General features: G+C 36.2%; 1 long non-coding RNA gene across 1 annotated transcript; it reads left to right on the top strand.

Moving 5' to 3' along the window:
* Positions 1 to 672: 672 nt before the first annotated feature.
* Positions 673 to 10,419, top strand: LOC129928218 (uncharacterized). The gene is made up of 3 exons (XR_008779806.1): positions 673 to 1,190; positions 10,031 to 10,117; positions 10,281 to 10,419. It is a non-coding gene; the product is annotated as an uncharacterized LOC129928218 (long non-coding RNA).
* The last annotated feature ends 1,738 nt before the right edge of the window (positions 10,420 to 12,157 follow it).

Here is a 12,157-nt window from a genome sequence, read left to right as displayed (position 1 = left end):
ACTAGTATTATCTACTAGAGTATATTATATTATAGTATATTATAGATCTAAATACCCATATCTTGTTATAATCATAATTATAATAATCTAAAATCTCTAGATAGATGAGTTACTAAGATATCTACTAGACTCTAGTAGCTAGATCTAATTCTAGATCCAGATTATATTTCTGATCATTTCGTTTGTAGAAGATTATATTAGATCCAGAATATTCTAGAATCTAGAGTTAGTTAGCGAGTCAACATGCAGTTTTATCATTACTTCTAAAAAGGTAACTTATATTAGAACTTGGACAATTACTTCTAATTTCTTTCTATAATAGTATCATTCTAGTCTAATCTAGTGATTCTATTAAGATCTACATCTATCCCATAAAGACATTTAAATCTTTTTTCATGTGCACAAGTAAATGTTTATTACATTTTGCTAAAGAGATTGGTTGTTGTTTATATTTTTCATTTTTGGCTGTTTCATCCTTAAAAAAGGTCAAAATAGTTAGTAAAAGTTTAACTAAAGTTTCTTAGTTTAGTTAAACTATTTTTTTCAATTTGTGATTAACTAAAAGTTTAATTACTTTTTTTTAGTTCAAACTTAGTTTTAGTTTAACTAAAAAAATTTAGTTTAGTTCCCATCACTACAAATTTCTCTCATTACATATTTATAATAAAGAAAGCAGACAGCTGGATTTTCTCTTTCAAAGGCCGCGGGACACACATTTAAGGCCAAACGAAAATCTACTGCCGAGGACTGATGTCGACGGCGAAAAGAAAATCCACCAAAATGGAAAATGGTTTTGTCTACGCTGAATGTGGCAAAATATGTAGGCCGCAGCTGGGACTGGTTAACCACGGGAAATACTGCATACCTAATTAATCTTCGGACTCGAAGACACGCCTTATTATCAGTATATTGAACGAATTCCAACTGCTACATTAGTTTTACACGTAACGTAATTCATTCAAGCGAAGCAAAACATTGCATTGACCGGAAGTTAATAGTTTGAGGCCACCTAGATCTAGAATAGACCTACTTTGAGTGGAAGCAGACGTGTTGTTGTTATTGGTGTTCTAGTGTACAATATTTCTTTTTTGGATAATTTAATGTGATTCAACTATTGGATATTCCTTACAACTTGGATTATTGAAATAGCACGGATTATTGGAGCAGATTGGATTATTTATTACTCAAAGGTAGGACTCTTCTTAGAATCAAAAATAGAAGAAAAAACTAACTTTGAACCTCGTAAGTTTAAAATTCATTCGCATGACAGATGACTACATCTATCTTTAGACTTTAGATTCTAGATATATAGAATCTAGATAGATCTAGATCAACTGACTTGTCGGGAGAGCTTGTAGATCTACATAAGGAGAATCGAGAACTAGATTCTAGATCTAGATTAATAGATCTATATATAAATAGATGATTGTAGATCTATTATCTAAATGATTAAATGTAGAGACTAGAGTAGGCAAGATTAGATCATTAGATAGATCTACATACTACATAGACTGAAAGAGTCTACTAGCTTCTAGATCTAAATGATTTGTCTATAACATTAAGTATTGATGAAATCTTACAAATAATGAAGAAATTATATAAACATACTCATTATAGACTCTAGATCTATGAGAGATTTATTGTAGATCTAGATATACTGATATAGTCATATAGAGTCTAGATCGATTACTAGATCTAGATCTTTTACTTTTAGCATTTTCCAGTTTTCATTTGATGCTCAATGAAATAAAGATCTCTAGATCTACATCTACTAGTTTAACTAGATCTAAATTTATATATTTAGTCTATCTACTAGAATCTATATAGATCTTCTTCGTTCTCTAGATTTAATTTATAGCTAAAATGCAGAAGATTTTTTTCTTCTATTTTTCTTCTTTTTAAAAATATAATCGAATGCATCTTACCCGTCCCAAGAACTTTTAATTATTTAAATTACTAATTATTATACGCACGCACTTAAAACACATATATCAGGGTCGGCCTTTGGCATAGGCAAACAAGACAGCCGCCAAGGCCTAGGGGGGCTACAATTGGCGGGGGCATCGCACAGGACTTAAAACATTTTTTAAAAGAAAAAATAGCAAAACTTGTGCCCAATCTTATTGTTAGTATACACTAGCCAGGCAGCCTGACTAGGTTTTAAATAAATTGCTTAATTTTCTTTTCTTTTTCGCTGTTTTTTTTTTTTATTTTTCGATTTGATATGGGGATACCAAATTCACTTTGCATAAGGCCTGCAATTATCTAAGGCCGGCCCTGGACACACACGTACACACTTAATGCACTCACACACACACACACAATGATGCTTAATCTCCTTAATCGTGCTGCAATTGACGTCTGCCACTGTAAGGTTGGAAAGAGTAATCCAATTAGCCGTAAGGTAAGTGAAACTCTCAGACATTCACAACAGTTGTTGCTGCATCAAAAGTTTCAAGCAATGACTGCACATACAACACCACACTTTTAATTCCCATGTATCTCTAATAACCTTACCCCAATTTTTATGTTCTCTTCTGCATGTTTCTTTTTTTTTTCCTTTGTTCTCTTTTTTTTTGTTTGTGATCAAATTCTCACGTTTTCACTTTAGTTTTATTATATTATTGTGTTACATTATTAGTTTGAATGTTACATTTAAATCGTCAACGTCTCTTCAATCCTTTTACGTAGTAAAAATACAACTCTTTGAATCACATGTTGCCCCCAAGTACTACAAACATATTTGTACCCATAAATTACTGATAAGTAGATCATTGAAGCTTTGCTCTTAACACGGAACAGAAATAAGAACCGATTCGCAGCTTAGTCCATTCTTTACACATTTTTAAAAAAATATTTTGTCAGTCATTAAGAAAAAAACAACAACTCCACAAACCGCATTATACACCCCCCCCCCGTTTTTTTTCCAAAGAAAAAAACATACACATACTTTTTTTTGGCTCTTATATTCACTGGGACAATGTTTTAGGATTTATAATTATTGATTCAGAATAGAGGCCAACGTGTAGGCCATCTAGTCGTTCTAAATTGTTCAGCAAGTTAGTGTTAATTAAACTCTTGACATTTCAATCTGTAGACGATTTGTTCACTCAAACACACACACGCTTTCTCACAGAGTTTTCCCACAGATGTTTCGTATTGTTTGCAAAAAAAAAATTGACAATCACTCTGATCTAAGGAGGATCACTAGATTCACTCTGAGTATTATCTAGATCAGTGCTTCCCAAACATCTTCCTTAACGGAACACGTCGAAAATTCTGATTATTTAGCGGTCTGTGAAGCCTTAAAAGTCATCGACTCTCAACTCGGCGAGGGACATTTGAGGGCAACACAGATCGTTGTGGTCACTGACTCAAAATCTGTATTACAGGCTTTGCAAAGCCCTGGACCATGGGCACCCAATATCGACACTGTCATCATGGCCTCACACAACATAAAGCAGCGCTATGGCACTCCTGTAATAATGCAGAGGGTACCGAGTCACATAGGTGTGACTGGCAACAGACTCCTTGGCCCACCAGGGAGGGCAAATTCCACCAACTGAACAGGCTGTAAGTTTTCATCATGCTCTGGCTATAATTAAAAAAAAAACAGAAATGGAAAAGTGGTTTGAGTGCTGGGACAAGTCCCAAAAAGCACGTGGAGTCTGGGAGCGCATGAGGCGCCCTGACAGCACTTCCCAGTGGTGGAGGCTGTCCAGGCCTGAGCAGGCTATTATAGCACAGTGCAGGACAGGCCACTGTTCTGTTGGCTCATATTTCTCGCGGCTATGGCCAAATTTCGATCCACGGTGCCCCCGCTGCGGGGAGGAAGAGGAAACCGTGCCTCATATTCTGTTTGACTGCCCCAGACATGCTGATCTCTGCCTAGACAGGTCTGGGAAACCAAAAATTCTCGACCTGTATGGTGACGTGTATGCACAACGCAAGACAGCAGGGTTTCTGTCCAGGGCTTTTGCAAGAGAGGATTTAAGCCTCTCAAGCCCTCACTCAAATGGAGTTTGATGATGATGATGATTATTATTTAGCGGAACAATTTACTTATTTTTTTTAGAGAGGCTCATTCCCTTAGTAGCATACTCGTAAATTATTCCAGTAGTCTGTGGACCCCAGATACCAGGATATTAAGGGGGGGGGGGAATATTTTAGAGCACGCAACTTAAAATACTGTTTGATAATGTCAACCCTGGGAAGATACTGGGCTTTGTCCGGGGGATAGGGTTGTTTGCGGTGGTCTTATTTGTGATGGAACAGAAATTTATGAATATATACATTTATAGCTTTTATATAGCGCTACTTTCATGCTTATAGCATGCTCAGAGCGCTTTGGTCCAATTTCATTTGTGGATCAGTTGGGGGGGGGGGCGGGGGAGTTGGTTTTCCGTGCTGCCTTTAGGCGCTCAGTAAACACAGCTCTGCCCGGGTGTCGAACCTCGAGCCCCCTTCTAGTTAGCCAAGCCAAGTTCAAGCGCACTTGACCTCTCGACCACGCTTCCCGCTAATTACAACAGATTTTTACTGAATTAACAGATTTTTACTAAACTGTGAATGAACGTTGTTTTTAGTGACTTGGCTTTTGAGATATGAAGGGAGAATGAGCCTTGAGGGATTATGGGCGCGACATGGCCTAAATTGTGCCGATGTGCCGAAAATCCCAAAATATCATTAATATATGTAGCTTGTGGAACACATATTCAGGCATCGCGGAGCACTAGGGTTCCGCGGAACACAGTTTGGGAAACACTGATCTGTGTAGAAATAAGCATAAATACACAATTTTAAATCAGTGCTAAACGAAGAAGGAAATATAATTTTTCACTCAAGACATTTAAAAGGTCGGCTTTAGTTCTAAACAAAGTTTACAAAATAACATTCCAATTTATTGATACATTATTCGACCTATTCCGAAACGTAAACTTTGTAGAACAAATACTACGCACATTAAAGATTTTTATTACTGCACTGAAGATTTATAGGAACAAAAAAGTCGTCGTACCATCATCATCACTAATATGATAATAAAATACTGACTACTAATTCTCATTCTTAAGGATTGAGATGACAGTGTAAATTAGTGGACGCAAACTGCAGCTCCTCGACTCCTTGACTGTGGCTCTACCACAAAAAAAAAGAAAAAAGGTTTAGTGCCGGCACGGAGGATTATTTACAAATTTGCTTTGTTAGAGACTAGGGAACTTGTTGAAAATGCAAACTTACATAAAATGGAAGACATGATTTCAGAAAGCTCTAGAAACATGTGTAGCGTTATTTCCTTTTCAATTCATTCGACCAACAAAGCATCAAACGACCAACAAAGCATCAAAAGGTACACAGGTACACATTTAAAAAAAAATAAATATTCCTGTACCCTCGGAGCGACAAAGGCGCGACTAAGATACATGCAATTCTTGAGTAATAATCTCCCCTAAAAGCATTTATGAAAAACCTTTGGGTATATTGCCACTATCGGAAATAACGCGGGGAGTAATATATAGCAAAAGTGCCAGAAAACTTTTAAAAAATACATCTGATTCTATTAGAAAAATATTACCTCGATTTCAACATGCGAAACTAGAAGCAATGTAATTGGTATTAAAGATTACCAATTACATTGTAGATAAAGCTCACTACCACTACCCAATTCAAAGAATATCTACATGATTTAGAGAGTGAGTATGCAGATCTTCTGATGCTCGCGGGCAGGGTCGGACTGGGTATCAAAATCGGCCCGGGCATTACCACAAATGGCATGTCATATATTTTCGGTCGGGGGTAATTTTTACCCCACTCCGCAATTTATATATATATTAGTGTGTGTGTATATATGTAATTAATCTTCATTACATTCTGATCTTTCATTCTTTCAAAATTTTTTTATACCCTAGAATATTATCTTCCTATAATTAGTGGAAAGACAATACACACCGCCAAAGGGCAGCTAGGGAGTCCGTGGGAGCGCTGCGAGCTCCCTCCAGTGGGGTCCGGGGCGATGCCCCGAATCAAGCATTATTTCCGTTATTTTAAGCTTTAAAAATGCCAATTCTGAGGTATCTACAGTGCAATTAGCCTGCTACTCTTCCGATAAAAAAAAATCAAAAACCAAATCTACTATTCAATGGAGTTCAGCGACTGGTAGAAAATGGTAAAATGCTTTAGTTTTTGTATTGGAGAGGGAAGGGAAACTACAAACCCCCTTTTGGCTACGCTCATGAAGTTTGGAAACTGCACTGGGGCAGTAAGTAAAGTTTCCCTTTCAGACAATGAGGTCTGAGGCAAGTGATGGTTTGAAGACCCTCCCCTCCCGGCTACGCCCATGTGTTATATTATAGGTGTAAGCCTAATTCTCTACAAAATATATAAAGTTTGATAAGGCATCGAAAACTGTATGTATGCATTCGTATGATTACATAATGTATTCTATTTATACATGTATGTAGTCTGAAAACTATAAACAATACAATATTAGCCTAATGAGTTTGAAGCTTTTTGGTATTACTTATAGATCTAGATTACAGACTTTTCTTCAAAAAATAAGATTGTTACGTCTTACGCATTTCATGTGTCAATCTAGTCATGCATGTTGATCTGTGACTTAAAATATACTAAATCATTGGTTTTCCTGGCTGACTTAGGCAACCCATTCCATTAAAAGAGAAAGCAGAACGGTTAGAGAGGCACTTACTTAATGTGAAAAGCTCTTGCTTCCTCCTAGTACATTCTCAAAAAACGCGATTTGTATATGAATATACCATGACCCATTATTTAAAATATAAATCTCCTTTCATTAAATATCGGATGTGGCAAAGCTATATAAATTCTTGTATTTATTGTAATAATTTTCATCATTAATGACTTCATACTAAGCAAAAGTTTGCCATTAATTACAATAGTATAAAAATTGATTTAGATCTAGATTAAATAATTTTTTTTGTAAGCCTTAAGTGTAATATTTTTAGATCTATGTTATTAAAAATAAACAAAAAGAAACTTCATTTTTCTTTTCAAATCGCAGAAAGTAGAGCTTTATACCCATATTGAGCTGTGAATAAGTTGGGTGGTCTGCAATTTCCCGGCTGTGTGTATGTGTTAAAGTTAATTTCTATTAAGTATTGTTAAAGAACTGATTGTCGCTCCTATTTTTTTTTTTTTTTTTTTTTTCTGCGTTATATCAATGTTTTCTCACTTAACCTCTCTCATCCCTCTTTTTGGTTAAATTTCATTGGAACCATTAAAAGACGGGGGAGGGAAGGAGCAAAAAAAAAAATAAGGGAGTGCCATCAAAGGCCCATACCAACTAGCAAAATGATTAGGCCAAACACAACCTCGAAGACATCAAATCAGTCCATGCCGCTCGTGCATAGCAGAAAGCACTGTCTAACATTTGCAAATGATAATACGTACAGTGTATAGTGTATTTTTTTGTTATTCTTATTGAATTTCAAACAAAATTAATTGTAATAAGAATTAAAAAAAAAACAACAACAAGAAAACGTGTTCGGGCCTTTGTGTCTTGCTGCTGTCACTTTTTTTTTTTTTTTTAAAGTTGTCTGCATTGAATTTTTTTTTCTTTGGTCGCGACCAGACCGGCCCATTTGGTACCGGCCCACCGGGCATTTGCCCGTTTGCCCATATAGCCAGTCCGCCCCTGCTCGCGGGCCAGATCCGGTGTTAAGCCTCTAAAATTTGTAGGTTTATGAAATGAGAGAGCCGCAGAAACTACACGTGGACTAAATGAAATTTGAATCCTAAAAGGAAAAGTGAACTGATCTTTACTTTTTTTTTTGTGTGTGGAACATGAAAACAAGCCGCCATATTTGTTTGATCAAGAAAGTGTAGCTGTGTAAAAAAAAACAAAAAAAAAAACAAAAAAAAACAAGAACATCAACGGATTAGAAAACAATAATGGTGGCATTCTTGGTTAGAGCCGCGAATAAAAGAATGTGAAAAGATTAGACTACGCCTAGACATTGGAGGATCCATGGGAAAAGTTACCTCAAAAAAAGAGGCAGGAAAATGAGACGTTTCCGACACGTAAAAAAAATATAAACATAAAAAATAATTAATGTAAGTACCAGATCCACAAGTTTGTAACAAAATAGTTTCGGGTCAATTTCGTGTCGTTTTTTTTTTCGTTCATGTGGCCCCCGACACGAGTGTTGGAAATAAAAAATGGCCCACGGGTCGAATTAGGTTGAGAATCACTGCGTTAGAAGTTTCGTTGGTTACTAATGGGATAAGATGTAAAGCATCTCGCGTCAGTGTTGACTCAAATAAAAGCATTTCTTCTTGAGAAAATTATTGGCAACAAAGTTGGCTTTAACATCTCATCTATATCATCATCATCAACATCATTTGAGTGAGGACTTGTGAGGTTCAAATCATCATCAACATCATTTGAGTGAGGACTTGTGAGGTTCAAATCATCATCAACATCATTTGAGTGAGGACTTGTGAGGTTCAAATCATCATCAACATCATTTGAGTGAGGACTTGTGAGGTTCAAATCATCATCAACATCATTTGAGTGAGGACTTGTGAGGTTCAAATCATCATCAACATCATTTGAGTGAGGACTTGTGAGGTTCAAATCATCATCAACATCATTTGAGTGAGGACTTGTGAGGTTCAAATCATCACCAACATCATTTGAGTGAGGACTTGTGAGGTTCAAATCATCATCAACCTTCTCAACGATAAATGAAGAAATCGGCTTATAGACGTTAAACCAAAGTTGTGCCAAAAATTAAAAATATTACTAAACAAAGCTGTCTTACGTTTCGTTTACCTAGGAAGAGTATTTGAAGTGTTGTTTTTTAAAGATATTTTTTATGTTATTTATATTGTTATACTTTAAAATAAATATTGTTTTATATAAGTAGTTTTATTTAATGTACTTGTTAGTTAATGTAAGATATATTGGCAAACGCAAGGTGGAGATTGTACATTGAATTCTAAATATTCCAATAATTATATCTCATCGAGAGCGAAGCTTAAGTTATAATAGTTATCTCTTTCAATCAATTTAAATTCGGTAATTTAAAAAATATGTCTCTTTCGGATTACGAGTTTGGCGACCACTGGTCTAGGTGATCATTTTTATGCACTATGTAGCGCTGCGGAGGCGAGGTGGCTGAGGGTAAAGTGCTCGGCTTCCGAACCTATGGTCCTGGGTTCGAATCTAGATGAAGACTTGTTTTTTTTTTATTTTGGGATATTTATGGCGCCTCTTAGTCCACCCAGCTCTAATGGGTACCTGACATTAGTTGGAGAAAAATAAAGACGGTTGGTCGTTGTGCCAGCCACATGACACCCTCGTTAACCGTGGGCCACAGAAACAGATGACCTTGACATCGTCTGCTCTGTAGATCGCAAGGTCTGAAAGGAAATTATATTGAGCATTCTAAGCTCTTCTGTTTACATCACAAAATGTATATTCTGTCTGACTCAGGCAACCCACTCCATGCTCTGTTTATAGCACAAAATATATATTCGGTCTGACTCAGGCAACCCATTCCATGCTCTAATAGCACTAGGGAAGAAGAAGCATTAGCATAGATTTGTCTTATCATGGGACAAGAAATATGCGTTTAGTTTTGAGTATTTCTGGGTATTTTATTAGGTTTTGTTTACAGAACATCTACACTGGTTTTGTCTTGCCAGTTGCTTGCAGCTACGAACCAACGATGGAGTAATGAACCATGAGAGAATTTAACGGGGTTGCCTGAATCAGACAGGAAAACCAAAGACTTAGCAGAGTTTGAGTCATTGATGAACACGCATGACTAGATTGACACATGAAAAGAGTAGGACGTAATTATCTTCATTTTTCGAAGTAACGTCTTTAATTTATAAGATAAGATAAAACGAACATGTTTTTTTACGAAACAGTAGTTCATTTTGTATCGTCTGCTACTAACATGTTCAGACTTTTAATTGATGGATTTTATAGAACTTTCGAGTTGAACTAACTAAAACTTGAAAGTAAGAAAAGTTTATTTCCCCTTTTCAGACTTTGCGATCAATATGGCAGATGATGTAAAGGTCATCTGTTTCTGTGGCACACGGTTAATGAGGGTGTCATGTGGCTATCTTGATAGTAAGTTTAAATAGAAATAACTCACAAAATAAAACTTTTAAGGATATTTGCAATGGTCATTTGTTCCGCTTCTTTTTTGGTTTGTTTTTTCTACAAATCTTTTTACATAAAAAAAAATCTTTTTGTATTTACATTTTAGCGTTTGTATTTTAATATCTTTCAGCAGTCTCTAATCTAATGAGCTTCAATGTTAATCAGCTAAGTAAAAATCATTTCACCCGTTCCATGTAAATATGCACCTGCAACTCAACTATACGTTTACCTTGCTTATTGAGGTAATTAGTAAAACGGTGGACAGTCGTCAGGAGATTGACTGTAGAATGGGGTTGATTTCGATACTTGACGATTCTTTCCGATTACCCGGCTGGTTCGATTAACCGGGTGTCCACTACTGAATCCCTATTTTTTCCTCCTCCTCTAGAACGCGCATTGAGCTTACTTCAGAAATCTATAAGTAATGTAAGTTCCCCTTTCAGATCTATAGGCCCCATGGTTAACAAGGGTGTAATGTGCTCAGCACAACGACCAACCGCCTTTACCTCTCCCCAACTAATGTAAGGTACCCATTAGAGCTGTGTATTCATCAGGTTCGAACCAGGGGCCCCGTTTCGGAAGACAAACGCTTTACCACTCAGCCACCGCGCCTACTGTAAAGAGGATTAATTTTTACATGGTATTACACTTCTTAGTGTGAATTATAACTAATACAATGTACTAAACTATAAGAACAGAGCTAGGGACACACACACACACACACACATATATATATATGTGTGTGTGTGTGTCCCTAGCTCTGTTCTTATAGTTTAGTACATTGTATTAGTTATAATTCACACTAAGAAGTGTAATATATATATATATATTGCCTTGATATAGTTCTATATTAGTACATTTCAAATGCGTTATGCATTTCCAAAAGAAAGTTTACAAAATAAGATTCACATTTATTGATACATTGTTAGACCTTTTTTAAAATGTACACAGGCTAGTACATGTAATACAGATATAACAAATTTGTGTACTGGTCAAATCTGTTTGCTGAATTTCTGCAATCGGCAGACCTTATCTTCACTAATTTGTTAACATATTAGTGACTATCAATTCCAAATCTTCACATTGGCGCATACCACGTTAACAGGCAGCCATCCATACTCAGGCGCACGCACACACATACACTTGAAATTGTAAGAAGTATAAGATGAGAGAGATAGAGATTTATAGAAAGATTAAGCGAAAGAGTAGCACCTTGAGTAAAATCACTAAATTTAGAAAGCCTTCAGGAGAGAAGATTCAAAAGTAAAGCAGCATACATAAAACACTGAACCATAATCTTCAAATACAAAAACAAAATGTAATAAAATACTCAGAAAGACACAAAGATAAAGGCACATTCCTCGTCCCATAGGCTAGGAAAAATTTGTACAAATGCTCCTTCTTCCCTAGTGCTATTAGAGCATGGAATGGGTTGCCTGAGCTAGCCAGGAAAACCAGTGACTTGGCAGAATTTAAGTCATTGGTGAATATGCATGACTAGATGTAGAGGCATGACTCGTAGGACGTAATCATCTTCCTTTTGAAGTAGCGTCTGTATTTTATAAGATAAGACAATAACATGGATGTAAAAAAAGGAATGTAGAACCTCACTTCTATCAAAATTCTTTTTTTTTCAATGTCATGGTAAAGCCAAGAATAATCATACCTATGACGACTATTTCAAATAGAGTTTTTTCATCTTCCAACACATGTACCGGAAGCTCTAAATTGGAACCAGTGAAATCTGCCCGTGTGGAGTATAACCAGAGAATGCTGACCACTTCCTCCAAAACTGCTCTCTTTACCAAGAGGCCCGTATAAGACATTGGCCCCAAATCACCCCAATAGAAAGAAAACTACATGGAGAGCTCCCTGATTTGGAAACCACTGCGCAGTTCATCTCATGTATTGGTCTAGTCATCTGAACACTCCAACATAACCAATGAGAACGAAGGAGAAGAAGAAGTTCATCTTCCGGGATCAAGATATATAATCAACTCAACAAGC

This window comes from Biomphalaria glabrata, chromosome 9, assembly GCF_947242115.1.
Source record: "Biomphalaria glabrata chromosome 9, xgBioGlab47.1, whole genome shotgun sequence".
Lineage (NCBI taxonomy): Eukaryota > Metazoa > Mollusca > Gastropoda > Planorbidae > Biomphalaria > Biomphalaria glabrata.
The sequence above is the reverse complement of the archived record's forward strand: the minus strand, read 5'-3'. Positions and strand labels throughout refer to the sequence as shown.